At 39.6% G+C, this 16,325-nt stretch overlaps 1 long non-coding RNA gene across 2 annotated transcripts; it reads right to left on the reverse strand.

The window, feature by feature from the left end:
* Positions 1-1,037: 1,037 nt before the first annotated feature.
* LOC122203933 lies at positions 1,038-16,085 on the reverse strand. Of its 2 annotated transcripts, none has more exons than XR_006195408.1 (4): positions 16,013-16,085; positions 11,109-11,250; positions 1,711-1,809; positions 1,038-1,108 (listed from the first exon to the last, which is right to left on the reverse strand). It is a non-coding gene; the product is annotated as an uncharacterized LOC122203933 (long non-coding RNA). The 2 variants fall into 2 exon arrangements; XR_006195409.1 differs by having other exon boundaries at positions 15,997-16,068.
* Positions 16,086-16,325: the final 240 nt, after the last annotated feature.

Consider the following 16,325-nt stretch of genomic DNA (forward strand, 5'->3'; position numbering starts at 1 on the left):
TGGGCGCCTATTTGAGTCACAGTGCTGAATATGGCCCTTTATTGTGGGCCCCACTATTCCTCCCTCTCATTCAGGCTGGTGTGGAACCAAAGAATAGAAGTCTCAGGGGTGCCTGGGTGGCTCAGTCGGTTAAGCACCCAACTCTAGACCTTGGCTCAGGTCATGATCTCATGGTCTTGAGATCGAGACCCGCATCCAGCTCCGCTCTGGGTGTGAAACCTGCTTAAAATTCTCCCTCCCCCTCCCCCTCTGCCCCTCCTCTGCTCGGTCACTTGCATGCAAGCCCACGGTCCTCTCTCTGTGTCTCTCAAAAAAAAAAAAAAAAAAAAGAATAGAAAACCCAAAGACTGTAATAATTACCAGTAAAGGATGTTCCATATGAGCTGTTATTTACCCTCATATTTTAAAGAGACAGAACCGACTCAAAATTGCCTTCATTTTTTTTTTAAATGGTTTATTTATTTTGAGAGAGAGAGTGAGAGAGAGCAGGGGAGGGCCAGAGAGAGAGAGAGAGAGAGAGACAATCACAAGCAGACTCTACGCTGTCAGCGCAGACCCTGACTCAGAGCTCGAACTCGTGAACCCATGAGATCGTGACCTGAGCCGAAACCAAGAGTCTGATGCTAAGCCGACTGTGCCACCCAGGCGCCCCAAAATTGCCTTCATTTTTAAGTCCCTACTTTAACCAACTTGAAGCGTTATCTCTGCCAACCATTTCTAGCAGCCTACCTTAAAATCTGTGGATCCCGTAGTATCTTCTAGCTCCATGCTCTATTAACGGATGCTACTGCAACAAGTTCTCACTGGTGAAATTCCATCTCTACTGCACTGGAGGAATCGTACGTTTCCACAAGCACACATCCCCACACTTCGCTTGTCGCAAGAATATATATTAATTTTGGAGTCGCAGGGACGGTTACAGCAGCCAACAGATACTCCAGCAGCTAATCTAAGTCATAGCCTGAAAGTTCCCAACTTCTCACGAGACGGCGTCATCGCCTCATCTGACGCAAACCCAACGGCACAATGGCCTCCAACGTGGTGATGCCGCCAGGCTAGATGAAGGTTTTAACCGAACCATCACTTTGTAAAAGCGTTCTGAGTTTCGCTTAAGAGGACAGATAAAGAAGAGATTTCATTTAAAAATAAACACATCTGCTGCCTCCTGTGTCTACATGTCTTAGATTGCCAGTTTCCTGTGGATAGCTTTTGGTCCACTCATATTTCTGGGACCAGCAGAAATTTTCCCAGTGATCTCTTTAGAGTGTGCACATCAGGACTTCAATAGCCATATTATGAGGTAATAGATATAATACCGATGTGGCTCATTTCTTGAAATACCTATCTTTCACCTGGTAAAACACTGCAGTGGCTTCAACCAAATCGAATAGGAAGGGGAGGGGGAAAAAACACGTATCTTCAAATAACAGCCAACAACGAAAGTTATTTCTTAGGGAAGAAAGGGACCAAATTGCTGGGATTCCCTCAGGTTTTGTTATGAGTGTCCATTTCCGGGTTTTGTTACACTTTATTGCCTCAAAACATGAATGCATCTGTCTCCAATGATGCTTATTTTTTCCAGTCATTTCCCACAGCATTAGTGACAAAAGCCCATCCAATGATGCCCATTCTATTTCAGCTTTATCACATCGCTAGACGCAGAGGGGCTGACTGCAATTTTTGAAAATAAAATAAAACAATGATTTTTACCATCTGAAACCTGCAATGAAGACTCTTGTGAAAATTTGGTGGTACGATGATGCGGGTACATGGAAGAATCAAAACACCGCCACTTGGAAAGATGTCTTTCTGTCGAAATATAAAGCACCACAAATGAAAAAGCCCCGGCCCACACAGTCCCAAAGGTTAAACGGAAATTTGGATTTACTACGTAACTTGCAGGTAATTTCTCCCCGACTGCAACTTTATTCTCAGGCTCTCTTTATGGCATTCTTTGCAACGCAAAAGTTTTTAATTTTGAATGTTGATGAATTCAAACTACAGATTATTTTCTTTTATGGAACCTGTGTTAGGGGTCGGATGAAAACTCTTTGCCTGCCCTATGGTTATAAAGAGTTTCTTTTATGTTTTATTTTGAAAGTGATATCGCTTTGTGCTCTATATTTAGACCTGTGATCCATTCTGAGATAATTTGTATGAAGTGTAAGATTCGCGTTGAGTTTCATCTCTTTTTATGTGGATGTCCCATTGTCCCCGCACCATTGGGCGGAAGTATCCTTTCTCCACTGACTTGTCTTTGCACCATAGTCAAAATCAATAGAATATATTTAAGTGGGGCTATTTATACTCTCCATTCTTCTCCACGGGTCTACGTGTTGATGTTTTTACCAATTCTACGCTGCTTAGATGATTGAAGCTTTAGAGTACATCTGAATATCAGGTAATGCGAGCCTCCCATTTTGCTCTTTTTAAAAATGTTTTAGGGGCGTCTGGGTGTCTCAGTCGGTTGAGCGTCCGACTTCGGCTCAGGTCACGGTCTCACGGTTTGTGAGTTCAAGCCCGCGTCGGGCTCTGTGCTGACAGCTCGGAGCCTGGAACCTGCTTTGGATTCTGTGTCTCCCTCTCTCTCTCTGCCCCTCCCCTGCCCATGCTGTCTCTCACTCTCTCTCAAAAGTAAATTAACATTAAAATTTTTCAATAAAAAATAAATAAAATAAAATAAAATAAAATAAAATAAAATAAAATAAAATGTTTCAGCCATTCTAGTTCCTTAACGTTTCCACCCTGGCTTTAGAATCAGCTTGTAAATATCTACGAAAAATCCACTTGGATTTTGATGGCAATTGCAATGAAGCCACAGATCACTTTGCAGAGAGCTGACGCTCTGTGTCAAGTTTTCCCATGTGTGAACATGGCCTTTCCCTCCGGGTTCAAGGCCTTTGTTCCCTGACAATAGCATTTTTTTGTTTGTTTTAGTTTTCACAATACAGGTCCCACACATAATTTTTCTAGGCTTTTAACCTAAATGCTCCGTTTGGAGTGGAGCTATTGTAAATGGTACTCTAAATTAATATTCCCAGTTGTTCATTGATTGTTTATAGAAATAAAAGTGATTTTTGTATGCTGACCTTGTATTTTGTAACCGACCATCATTCTACCTTCACTTAGTTCTAACTGTTGCTGTTGTTAGATTTTGTGTCTGTGCCCTTTTTCGAATTAAGGGATTTCTCCTCTGTTCTTTTTCTGAATGGTTTTATTGTAAGAGGATGTTAAATGCTTTTTTGTGCATCTATTGAGACAATCGTGACATCTTTCTTTTGGTCTGTTGATAAATTGTGCACCGTTGGTGTGCTATATTGGTATTCCAGTGTTGCTAATATTTGGTAAGACTTAAATGTTGAAACAGTATTGCATTTCTGGGGTGAATCCCTTTAGTTATAAAGTATTATAACCTCTGTCTTTTAAAACAGGAGAGTTTTAAAAAATTATTTTATAATATTTATTTATATATTTTGAGAGAGAGAACAAGTGTATGCATGCGGGGGGGCGGGGAGAGAGAGAGAGGGGGAATGCCAAGAAGGCTGTGCACTGCCAGCACAGAGCCCGATGTGGGGCTCGAACTCACACACCATCAGATCACGACCTGAGCCAAAACCAGTAGTCGGACATTTAACTGACTGAGCCACCCAGGTGCCCCCAAACAGGAGAGGTTTTTTTTGCAAAACTGTAGTACAATCTCACAAAGTATTTACATTGATAGTGACACAATCTACTAATCTTATTCGGATTCTCCTAGTTTTTATTGCACTCATTTTCCTGTGTGAAACATACACATACACACACAAACACACACACACACATACACACCTTACATGCAATTTTTGTTTGCATATTCCTTGTATGCGATTTTATCATGTGTAGTTTGTGTATCCACACCATCACAGTCTCTCTCACACACACACACACACACACACACACACACACACACCCCTTGTATCCATTTTTGTTTGCATACTCCTTGTATACAATTTTATCTTATGGGCAGTTTATATCACAGTGAAGACATCACAGTGAAGACACTGAACTATGCCGTATCTACAAGGATGCCTCTCATGTGCCCTTTTACAACCACACTCACATTTCTTCTGTTTTCCCACCCTGTCCCTAATGTTTGGCAACTGTTAATCTGGCCTCATTTCCGGAATATTGTCATTTCAAGAAAGCTACATAAATGGAGTCACATGGCATTGTAGCCTTTCGAGGTTGGCTTTTTTTCAGTGAGTATAATTCCTTTGAGGTCCATCAGGTTCATCTACGTGGTGTGCCAATGGCTCATTCTACTCTCCTGCGGCGTGGTGGTCCAAGCCACGATGCACGTGCTGAAGTTTGTTTAGCTCTTCACCCATTGAATACATCTGGGTTCTTGTCGGTTTTCATCTGGTCTAACAAAGCTGCTGTGAACATTCACGGGCAAGTCTTTGTGGGAATGTAAGTTTTCCCACAAAATTTCCTTTGTGGGAATGTATTTTTCTGGAATAAATCCCCAAGAGTGCAACTGCTGGGCTGTGTGGTAGTTTCGTGTTTTAAAAGCAACCGCCCAACGGTTTTCTTTCCTCGTTGTAGCACTTCACATACTCCCGGCGATGCATGAATGACCCAGTTTCTCTGCATCCTTGCCAGCATTCGCTGATGTCACTATTGTTACTTTTATCCATTTCGATAGGTGTGTAGGGATCTCATCGTGTTTTCGTTTGCATTCCCTGATGGCTAATGATGCGGAGCATCTCTGCCTGTGCTTGTTTGACGTCTATACATCTTCTTCAGTAAAATGTCCCCTCATATGTTTTGCCCATTTTCTAATTGGATTTTTGTGACTGTTGAGTTTTGAGAGTTCTTTATTTTGATAGTTCTCACTACAGATACTTTGCGGGATATGTGGCTCTCTACCAGTCTGCAGCTGTAGTTCCATTCTCTGCTGGGGTCTCTCAAGACTCCTACACAGCCCAGGGACAAATGACCCTATATGGATCCCTTCTATCATCAGCCTGGAGCTGGAGAATTCTGGGCATGGCCACTTCTTCTGTTATGTGTCTGGGGGGGGGGGGAATGGGGGTCCTAAGATACCTTGCTTCTCTGGCATCCCTCCAGTCCTTGGGTCCTTAGCTCGACTGTTTTAACTTTTCCCTTTCTAGAACTTTCCTTTAGTTGCTTCTTGCACTATTTCCATGCTGTGGCAGGAAAGCATTGGGTAACGAGTCTATGTCATCTTGTGTAGACTGGAAGTAGGAAGAAGTTTTCTACTTCTTCCATGCTTCTTTGTTTACTTATTCCCAACCTTTTTTCCTTTTCTTGGGTTAATTGGAAAGTTTTTATGATTCCTTCTTATCTCCCCTATTGACTTATATATTATTTTTTAAAGATGGTTGTCAGTTCATCATAGTCTACTTTTAAATGTTATTTTACCACTTTTCATCTAGTGTAACAACCCTAAAATGGCATATTTCCAATTATTGTCTACATCCTTCATTGCTGTCAGTGTGTGATCACAACCATCCCAGGTAAGCAAGTTACAAATCCCTCTCTCTGAAGGTGTCAATCTCTCCTTCAATTTGGGGTGAGTTGTCTGCTCTGTATCTTCAGTTATCCAGTGTATTAAAGAGAAATTTATGAATTTGAACTTAGTTTGAAATTTTTTCTTTTCTTCTCCCAAGTTTGGGAGAAACATTCTTTCCCATTTATTGCATCCCAGTGCAGAAATATTGGTTCTTAAATATTGAACTATTTCATGATGTATTTCTCTGTTTGTGTAATGTTGGATTTGACTGCTAAAATCTTATTAATGATTTTTGCATTTATATCCATCAGGTATATTGAGATGTAGATTTCTTTCTTATAACTTTTCAAAAGTTTACGTATTTTGAGAAAAAGAGAGAGAGAGTGCATGTGAACAGGGGAAGGGCTGAGAGAGACAGGGAGAGAGAGAATCCCAAGCAGGCTCTGCACTGTCAGCACAGAGCCCAACGTTGGGCTCGATTCCACAAACTGTGAGAACATGATCTCAGCCAAAACCAAGAGCCGGACACTCAACCAATTGACCCACCCAGGTGCCTCTCTTATAAATTTTTAAATTTGGTTTTAGTATCAGCTTAATGCTGACATCATAAAATGAGTGGGAGAGATTCTTTACTCTTATATTTTCTGTAATATTTTTGAGGAACTGTTATTTTTTACCTTAATGTTGGTTGAATATACCAGGGAAACAATTTGGATATGGATTTGTTTTAAGGTAAATATGTTTAACTATAGATTAAATTTCTTTAGTATATATAGAATTATTGAGATCATCCATTTCTTCTTGAATGAGTTTTGGTATTGTGTATATTTTGAAGTATTTACCCATTTCACCTAACTTGAAAATTTTATGAGCGTAGAGTTTTTTCATAATTATTCCTATTATTCTTTTCATATTCTTATCCTATATGTAGGCTATCTAGCAATGTCCTCTCTTGTATCTCTGATATGGGTCCTGTTATTGATGCTATTATTATTCTGTAATGTCTGTAGGGTTTGTAGTAATGCCCCTTTGTTCATTCCTTACATGATAATTTGTGTCTTATTTCCATTTTTTTCTCGTTTATTGTGATTGAATATATTTCAATTTTCTTTTCTTAGAAACAGCTTTGTATTTTATTGATTTATAGGTCCATTTTCTCATTTATTTCTGTTCTCTTTTTATAATTTGTCCCCTTCTATTTACATAAGGTTTAATTTGCTCTTCTTGTCTTTGAATTCTTCCCCCAGATTTCTTGAGTTATAATTGACATATAAATTTTTGAGGAATTTAAGTTTAAGGTATCCAAGCTGATGATTTGATACATGTATATATTGTGAAATAATCACCACAATAAGGGTAGTTAAGGTTCCTCTTAATGTGGAAGTTCAGATCATTGATTTGAGACTCTTCTTTTTATAACATGAAGCTTTTATGCCGTAAATTTTTCTCAGAGCATTGTTTTGACTGAAAAGCACATTTTGAAATGCTGGTTTTTATTTAATTCAGTTTAAACTATTATCTAACTTAACCTGTGATTTCTTCTTTGGTCCATAAATTATTTTGATGTGTGGTCTTTAATCTGCAAATACTTAGGGATTTTCCACACATCTTTCTGTTACTTATATCTGGCTCAATTCTATTTTGATCAGAGAATATAATTTGTATCATTTCAGTATTTTAAACCTTACTACTTAGTCTTGCTTTTATTGCCAATATTGGTCATTTGTAATTGTGGAGAGATAAAGCTTGGCTGGATTTCCAGGTGCTCCCGACACTCTTTATACACGCTGAGAGTTTCACCCATAGTCATGTGTCTGCTTAACTGCTCTGATCCAAAAAGATAATAAACATTCTATTACCTTTTTTTAATGTTTATCTATTTATTTTTAAAAAAAGAGAGAGCATGGGAGGGGCAGAGAGAGAGAGGGACAGAGAAAATCCCAAGCAGGCTCCTCTGCCCTGTCAGCCCCAATGCAGGGCTCAATCCCAAGAATTGTGAGATCATGACCTGAGTCCAAATCAAGAGTCAGATGTTTAACTGACTGAGCCAGCCAGGTGCTCTGTCTCTGGGCCAAATAGTTAGTGCCCAAAGGTCTCCAAGGATAAATGGAGCTCAGGACACTGGAGACATCTCTAGGTGATAAAATCCTAGATACATAGGGCTACTGGGCCTTGGAGAGATTTCTTTACACACCAAAGGACTGGAGTATGGACAAGACCTTCCTGAAAGGCACAGGAATACTCATTTATACTCATTTATTCTCATTCATCACTGTACTGGTTTTCTAGAGCTGCTGCAATAAAATTGTGGCTATGAACATTAGGAACATTTTCTCATGATTCTAGGGGCTATAGGCTTGAAATCAAGGTAAGGCTGCACTCTTCCATCTGAAGGCTCTTGAGAAGAATATATTTCATGTCTCTGCTGAAATTCTTTGGTTCACTCCAACCGCTGTCTCCATTGTCCCATGCCTTTTCGTTTTTCCCTTCTGCCTCTGTGCACTTCACTTCTTCTTGTAATGACAGTAGTCACTTTGGATTAGGGCCCACCCTAATGACCTTATGTTAACTTGATTATCTCTGAAAAGGTCCTATTTCCAAATAAGATTACATGCACAGGTACCAGAGGTTGGGACTTTGATATGTCTGTTGGGAAAACAAAATCAAACCCACAACAGATGACTGCTAGAAATGTCACATTTAACATGTCCATACTGAAATTCTAATATTTCCAACTGAAATATCGACTGACAAACTTCCTCTTGTCATTTGATGTCAAGTTTACCTACCAGATACCCAGAGGGAACCTCTTGGGGTCATCTCTGATTGTTCTCTTTTTCTCACAACATGTGACCAATATCCAAGAAATTTTGATTATCTGACATTTTCTCACCATTTACGTTGTCACTACCTTGGTTCAAGGTATCATATTTATAATTGTTTTATAATATTACATGGTGTCCCAGCACTATAACTTACATGACAGTATCCTAATGATTCCTTTTTGCTTCAAATTTTCACTATTACATAAGGCACTGTGATAATAATTCTCATGCAAACATCTTTCTGCTCTTAGGTAATTATCTCTTCTAAGTCAAATCCTCGAAGTTGCAGTCAACTTGCAACTCTCTCAATTGCCTTTCAAAAAATTGTATGAACTTATTTCTTTTAAATGATCTGTAGCTCACATCTGTAATTCACATTCTGATAAGGGTGTTGGTTTTTGAGAAAAGGCAAGGTATTTACTTCCTCTGTTTATTTTAAACAGGTATTTATTTTGTGCCCACCAGGCACCAGGCCCCGTTGTAGACACAGATCCCTGCCCTCATGGAGCTTAAATTCTAGTTGGGAAGACAGACTATACATAATAAGCATAGTAAGCAAATGAATTATATAGTATATTTGAAGGTGATGTCCACTGTGTCCAACATTCTGTCCTTAAATACATGTATTAATATATAAATATAATATAATTAATAAATATAAATATATTCTCCATAAAAACAGAAGCCATCTCCATCATACTCCTTACTTTTTTCTGAACTCTCAGAAGAATTGCCTTTAACATCTGTGTTTCTGCCAACAGTCTTTTCAAGGCAATTTGGGCTTTACCTATTATGGCCCTCAAAATAATCTTTCCATCTTCCAACTTTTATCCAATTCCATAGCCATTTCAGTATTTTTAATGTTTATTTTTGAGAGAGAGAGAGAGCGTGAGCAGGGGAGGAGCAGAGAGAGGGAGGGACAGAGGATACAAAGCAGGCTCTCCTCTGACAGTAGAGAGCCCAATGTAGGGCTCGAACTCATGAATCATGAGATCATGACCTGAGCTGAAGTCAGATACTTAAATGACTGAACCACCCAGGCACCTGCCGTTCCAATATTTTTCAATATTTGTTATAGCATCACCCCACTCTTGGTACCAAAATGGGTCTCAGTCAGGATGCTACTAGAAAACCAGAACTAGCAGTGTGTGTGTGTGTGTGTGTGTGTGTGTGTGTAGAATATAAATAAAGAGACAGTATGAGACTTCCATAATTGTAGGGACCACCTAGCCAATGAGGAACCTTTAAGTGAGGCTGCCGGCAGGTATCTCACACAGGGTGGAGGTTACAATGGAAGCAGAATTTCTTCCTCAAGGAAACCTTGTAAGTCCTTTCATCAGATCGGATGATGTCCACCTACATTATCAAGGGCAAACTCCTTTACTTAAAGCCAGTTGAAAAACAACTTCACAGCCACACCTGGGTTAACATTCGATGAATTAACTGGGCAGCACAGCTAGCCAGGTTGTCACGTAAAACCAACCACCACACTCACAGACTGGCAGTTTGTGTGGGAAGAATTCCCATCAGTTTTTATTGCGTTGCCTTAGAGGTAAAAATTAGGGGCAAAAAGGGGCCATCCGACTTCTTATTTACTGTGAGGCATTTAATCAGAAATCTGTCTCTGATCCAGAATGCCTCATGTGTGAATTCAAGATAAAATTAACAAAGATGAATATTAAAAACCCAACAGTAATCTAATAATAAAACTATAAATTTTAAGGGAAAGTTTTACTAGTTTAATTAAATGTTACAATTTTTGAGAACACCTTCCAAAACATGCATCAATAATTTATCGCTATGACTCAGTTCAATGTCTCAACATCTGTTGACTGTGGATAAAAGTCTTCTGTACTCACTAGATTGTCAATATAAAATTACACTGGATGATGTGTATTACCCGCTTATGAAAACCATCAGATGGACTATATGATATACTTTGGTTTCTTCATTCACGTCTTTTCTTTATCAACTCATTTTTGGAGTTCTTTTTATTGAGTTCATAAATTTATTAAATTCTTCTATAGTGGAAAGCATGTAAAGAAGATCTGTGTTGCTATTTCTTGATTTTTTTTCCAACAGAGTTCTTTTTTTTTTATAGCTTTTACACGTTTTTCTTTTCTTTTCTTTGATTTCTTTTAATTTTCTTTAATATATTTTTATTTTATTCTCACCTTGAGGATGTAGCATGAATATGTCAAACATGATCCTGCCCTTCTGGAACTTAAATCCTTGACCCTGAGAGACAGATGATCAACCTGAGAGTACATCCTACTGAATAGCTCTTAGAAGACCCCAGGAGTCGCTGCAAAGCCCAGTGAATGGCTCCTGAAAGCCCATAGCAGACTCAGAAGTCCTTCCTGCTCATGCTAATGTCCTGCGGTTGTGAAACGGACCTTTCTCTTGAGGGTTTTTCTCCCTTGGTGTTTCCCAGCGCCCCCTTTTCCAAACTATAGAATATTAGGAGAAGTCTAAGGATTTAATCAATGCGGATTTTGCATTCTGCTGTCCGGAGACAGGGATAGGATTAAAATGTTCGCTTTGCCTGATTTGAATTTTTAAATTTGTATCTGCTACCATCCCACTCACTGACTTGAATTGTTGATGATGGTGAATGTTTACCTAGCGTTTAATTTCACTATCAATTTACATCTTTATGTTTAATCTGTATATCTGTATTTTGCACTTTTGTATCTTAGGTGTTGCATGACCGTGTTTTATCCTACCCCCTTTACCTGAAAATCTAGCCTTTAATGTAAAATAGTTACCTTAATGCTTCCTGGAACCAAATTCCTTGCTATTCTTTAACGAACGGTCTTTTTTGTCTTCCTACAGTGTCCATCGGCATTCAAACAGATGATGCGATCTGTCAGCTTCACACAACCATATCTGTAGGCTCCAGATGAGTATCTGAAATCAATAGGGATGGGATCGTGGTAATTAAATTATAGCACTTACATATAATTACACTTATGTAAAAAATATCCACCCCTGCTCATAGCTGCTCCTGAATATGATAGACATAAATCTTTGCAAATGATCTCTTTGGGGGTGGGGAGGAGAAAGAGCGTTAATCTTTAAAATTATGCCGGGAAAAATTAGGATACTGGAACTATTTCACTTCGGAGAAATCATCTGATTCAAAGTCTAGCTTTAAACACGTTCATTTTCATAATTTTTATCTTGGAAAATTAATTTCGATGCAGCCCTTTCTGCAAAGCTTCGTGATGAAGAAACTGATCTCCTGGCATGTTTTGCTCGAGGACTGAGAAAAGCAGGACCCGTGGAGTCAGGGCGGTGGTTATGCAACCTGCACCATCAAGAGCGCACATCACGCTGGGCACCTTGCAAGCATTTAATCAATGAACTGGTGCTTGTTGGAATAAGTTGAGTCATTAATTGACATTAAAGAAGACTACTGTTCTCCCAAGCATTCAGTAACATGGCCTAGATGATTACTTTGTGTTAGACCAGAGGTGGTATTAGCTACGTTCTCTCCTTTTGGGTACAAGAAATAAAGACATTTAAAGTTTTTGTTGTTACTCGTTTTTCACCGAATTCACTCTTTTGTTCAGCAAATGTTTGCTTCCTGTATTGCAATTTACTTTTTCTGTTTTTCTTGTGGGCGACCAATCAAAAGTTTATTTGTGTGGGTTCCAAATAATCAATGACATGTATTCCCTGAATCATAAATAAAATATTTCCTACCACCTTTGTCCAGATAGTGTATGAAGTGGCAGGGGTGGGGGTGGGGGACAAAACCAGGCCTCGCTATTGATATGGGTTAGCAAGTCATCCGAACTGCAAACACGTACCCATGGATAGACTGCCAGCCTCAACCAACCCAAACCGGTGAAAAATGGAAGATGCAAATCTAACCCCTTTAAAATTTAGTAACTTAGATAGCCCCGATTATGCCTTTTTTCCCCCAGAAATATCTGGGAACTAGTCTCCATTTCCTTTCAAGAGTTACAAAAATAGTGATTTTGTTTATCAATATTTGCTTTGGAGTTACAAGTTTCAATAGCTACAACATTGAAATAATATTAATCCTATCTATATTATGTCTATGGCAAGGGCAAAAAAGAGAATAGGCACAAAAAAGTGTTTTAAAATGATATTTTTAGGGGCGCCTAGGTGGCTCAGTCGGTTAAGCAGCTGACTTTGGCTCAGGTCATGATCTCGAGGTCCGTGAGTTCGAGCCCCCCGTCGGGCTCTGTGCTGACAGCTCAGGGCTTGGAGCCTGTTTCAGATTCTGTGTCTCCCTCTCTCTGACCCTCCCCTGCTCATGCTCTGTCTCTCTCTGTCTCAAAAATAAAACGTTAAAAAAATTTTTTTTAAATAAAATAAAATAAAATAAAATAAAATAAAATAAAATAAAATGATATTTTTAGGGGCGCCCGGGTGGCTCAGTCAGTTAAGCATCCAACTCTTGATTTTGGCTCAGGTCGTGATCTCACGGTTCCTGAGTTTGAGCCCCGTGTCGGGCTCTGCACTGAAAGTGTAGGACCTGCTTGGGCTTCTCTCTCTCTCCTTTCATATTGGTTCCAGTCATGATCTCATGGTTCGTGGGATCGAGCCCCACGTTGGGCTTCTGTCAGCACAGAGCCTGCTTGGGCTTCTCTCTCTTTCTCTCCCTCTCTCTGTCCATTCCCCACTTGCACGGTCTCTGTGTTTCTCAAAATAAATAAAAATTAAGATTAAAAAAGTAAAAAGTGGTAAGGTTTTAAATCAGTAAATTAGTAAAACAGGTACATAAAGTATTATTACTTTAGTTATTATCAGAACATATCGTCAAAAGCATATTTTTCTAATTAATCTTCCTTTCACATGAACAATGTATTAGTCAAAAATTGTAAGTTTATACGTAACACATATACTAGAAAGGGAAAGGCATATATCTTAAAATATAAATAACAAACAACCATAAATAGACTAGGCTTAGTTTAGCGACTTCCTTCTCCTAGTTACAAGTGTGTCGCAGATGATGTCTGCGTCTACGTGATCCCGAACAATGTGCAACTTTCAATTTTCTAGGTGTTTGGCATTATGCACATAAAACACGAATTTCTCGTTCACTGCCTATGAAGATACACTCGGCTGTATACTGTTGCCATCAGAGTAGATGAGAAATATTAGTTGCTGCTTTGTAATCACTCTGGCTATTTGGAGAAAAGATGTGCAAAACCATAGAACAATTGCCTGGTCCGAGTTTCAAATTTCAGAAACTGTGGGTGTCGTAAAGAAAAAGAAGGAAGTGGGAAATGCAGCTGCTTAGTAAAAATGGAAATGTCTCCATGTTGGCAGATCTATGTCACATGTGTCCTTCCCTCAGCCAGTTTCTCTGGGTCCCAGGAACGTGTTCTCATGATCTAATACTGCCCTTCCCAGAGACAAAGGACCAGAAATCCCTTCTGGATGCACGATTATTAACAGCCTCCGCGGGTCTAGGTCACCTTCCCAGATGGGCAGAAGGGACGCGTGTTCGTCCTAAGAAGAGCTACGTTTGCTTATTTGTTTCTTCCTATTCTAAGGAGTTTTGCTGTAAAATGGCGATAATTTAACCACAGGGGTATCCGGAGACCAACCCCAATGCCAACAACCCTGTCTAATTTTTTTCTTTGACCATAGAAATCTTTACCTGCTCTATGGTTGTTATTAATCGTGCTCACTTTTAAAGATAATTTAGTTTTAATACATTGTCAATGCAATTCTCTAGGGTGCATGAGAAGCGATCCAGCTCGTGCGCATCTGTCTAGCGCCATTTCCTGATTCTGGAGCACCTTCCTAATATTTCAGCTTTTAGCTAAGGGAAGTGACCTAAAGTAAAGATGTGTAAAGTACATCCTGATCAGTGTTGTAACTCGCAAATGTCTTTGGGGTCACTGCATTAAAATGGTGCCAGAGAGTAATGGCTGTGTATTATCAGCTTTAGGGCTCTTCCGTTGGCATCTTATTTAGTTCTTACCTGGCTTGTGCCGCCAGAGACGAGGCTCTCTTCTCTGGCGAAGGGTGGGGGGATGGATATTTCAGAGAACCAAATAGCCTCTCCGAGAGACTCATAAAGCTACAGCTGTAAAAAGGGTCTGCTATTTAAGGCACTTAACTGGTTGCCCACCACCTTCCTATTTGCTTAGGTGTGTGGAATAAAATTTATCGTGTCTAGAAAGCACCATTAATGCTTCCATATTAGATGAGTCACATGGAATGACTTTTTTGTAACAATGCAATCCAACATTAACAGTACTGTATGGTTCAGCATAATACCTGGGAATAGGTTACCTCCCTCCACCCCACCAGCAATTTTTCCATAGAAATAGAGAGCAGCACTTGGGAACACAAAGGATATTACTGTTCTGATTTGCCCACACATTGGTAGAATGGCACGTTCCCGGTAAGAGGTTCTAGCTAGAAGCTGACTTCTGGAAGATGTCTTCAGATTAGGTGGACCCGTTCATGAATAACCTTTAGTAACTAAAGCAAAATAAAAATTTTCCCCCTCACAAATTAGGAGCTTCAATAAAGTCTGATGGGTGAGTTATTCTATTTGCTCTATCCTGAGATTTATCTGTTAAATGTAGACCTCTCTGTGCATATAAGAAAACAGCGAATGTGAGGGGAAATGTGGACATAACGACAGCACATAGATATACATACATCAGAAGCATCTCAGTGTTAGAGCCACTAAGCTGATCCAATGAGAGTTTGGACGAGAACATTTGGACCAAGGGGAATCCCATCTATCCTGTTTGCACTGGAGAATATTAGGGATTTGGGGGCATCGTTCAAACTACTGGTATGAATATGTGACAGGTTCAAAGGCAGAAGGGAATCTGGAATAAAATTTAGCAGGTCAAAGAGCCACACTGGTTGGTGTTTATGGACTTAGGAACATTTCGTCCTGTTCCACTTAAGACATTGTTTTCCTAGAAATGAAACACAGGTCTTGTTTTCAGAAATCATATGAATTTAAGCTACAATGAACTTTTATTATCCAGGATTTGAAGGAGTAAGGGTGAAGGTGTATGCAGAAAGTGCGTGTGCTTTGAGAAAAGATGTAGCCAAAAGGAAAAAAGAAAGAAAAACACACACCCCGAGAAACAAGCTAATTGAGGTTGATGTCGGCCTGCTACATACTTGTACTATGTATACACAGCTAGTTCAAGGCTGAAGTAAAGCTCCCTGGAAATAACTGGACACACAGTGGAGGTGAAAATGGACATTATTGGCATGTTTCTCGATGCCTGGATTCCACGAGTGAGAGACAATCGGCTAGACCTTTAAGGAAGGTCCAGTCAGGTAAAGCAGAGGTTGATTGGAACACCGCACGTGGTTCTAGATGACATCTATCATACGTAAAATAATTTCATTAGAGATAAATTATTTGGCTGACTTAGTTCGAATTTGTCCTTTTCCGATTAAATATACGAACGACAATACACGACTGATATGAGCTATAGATGCACTTCAGATCTCACTGAGCCTCTGTGTGAAGAAAGTCATAAAATTATTCTCCACTATTGCCAAATCCTGTGGCATCTACGCTAAACAGCTGGCGACTGCCACTCAGGGGTTGAGAAACAGGCCAAGGGCTTGCTTTATCCAACACGTTTTGCCTCCCTTGAGTAGACGGCCTGAAATCTGATCTGTACCCACCCTTCAGTTTCTGTACCTCTGGATCCAGGAGAGATGTTCTCATGATGGAGCATTGCTCCTCCCAGAGACAAGAGGAGCCCGCCTTGCAGTCACTCCCTGGTAGAACTTCTACATTATCCTGGAATCCTCACAGATCTGAAAGTGGCTCTCCGCACAATCAATCTTTCTGTGATGCAATGCAGGAAGAGCTTTGTGAACACTTTGTGAAGTTTCAGAGACGTGGAAGCATGCCATTCTCATAAAATGATCATTTGGGTTTATTTTTGAAGCAATCATCACACATGTTATTCACAAGCTGTTTCTGATGCATTAAAATATTTATTTAAAAG

Source organism: Panthera leo, chromosome D3 (genome assembly GCF_018350215.1).
Source record: "Panthera leo isolate Ple1 chromosome D3, P.leo_Ple1_pat1.1, whole genome shotgun sequence".
In the NCBI taxonomy this organism is placed as follows: Eukaryota; Metazoa; Chordata; class Mammalia; order Carnivora; family Felidae; genus Panthera; species Panthera leo.